The following is an 830-nucleotide window of genomic DNA, read 5'->3' on the forward strand; positions in this document are numbered from 1 at the left end:
CTATGACAGTTTTCTGTAGCATGTTCACATAACTGACCATCCATTAAATAATAAAATGTCTGAGCAGAGATAGCATTCTTTGACAGCTATGGGCACCTGTCCAAAGAAAGGGCCAGAGGGAGGAGCACATGTTGTCATGAGCACCAGCTTTATAGGCAAGCCATGAGTGGTAGAACCATCCTGGCCACAAGTGTGAGCAGGCACTTCATTTTAGCTCTGAATTTAGATTAAACATGCTCTAGAATTTCCTCTCCTTGGTGATAGCCAGGCTTGGCTCTACATATTACTCTTTGAATGTCCCAAGAGATCCTCTTTACTTTGGCCAGAGATAGATGTCCATCCCACTGGCCACATGCCCCACTCTCCAAAGTTGGAAAGATTTGAGGATGCTTCAGAGTTCATATACATAAGGCTCAACCAAAGATCCTGATGTCAGTTTCAAAGTACTAGTTTTGAAAAACAAAAACAAAAACAAAAACAACAACAACAACAAAAAAACAGAAGTGAGATGAAGGAGGAGTGAAAACTCATGTCAGGTTAAACAGTCCTGGTCATGGGTGTGTATTATGGGCAGCTACTTGGTTGCAACTCAAAGAGAAAACGAATCAACACAGGGTGGCATTGGTTTTGGCAGTAACCATGGTAGAAGAGGCATTGTCATGACTGCTAGAGGTAGCAAAGGTAACCATATTGGGTACTAGGCTACAATTTCTAGAACATTCTCTATTCTTAGTTTACCTTATACTCATCCAGAGACTAGCAGTGTCATTTTACTATACAAGGCTAAAAATAAAATACAACATGTTATATATCTCTAGAGTTTATACCTT

The sequence above is a fragment of the Acomys minous genome (assembly GCF_964271855.1).
Source record: "Acomys minous genome assembly, chromosome: 3".
NCBI lineage: Eukaryota > Metazoa > Chordata > Mammalia > Rodentia > Muridae > Acomys > Acomys minous.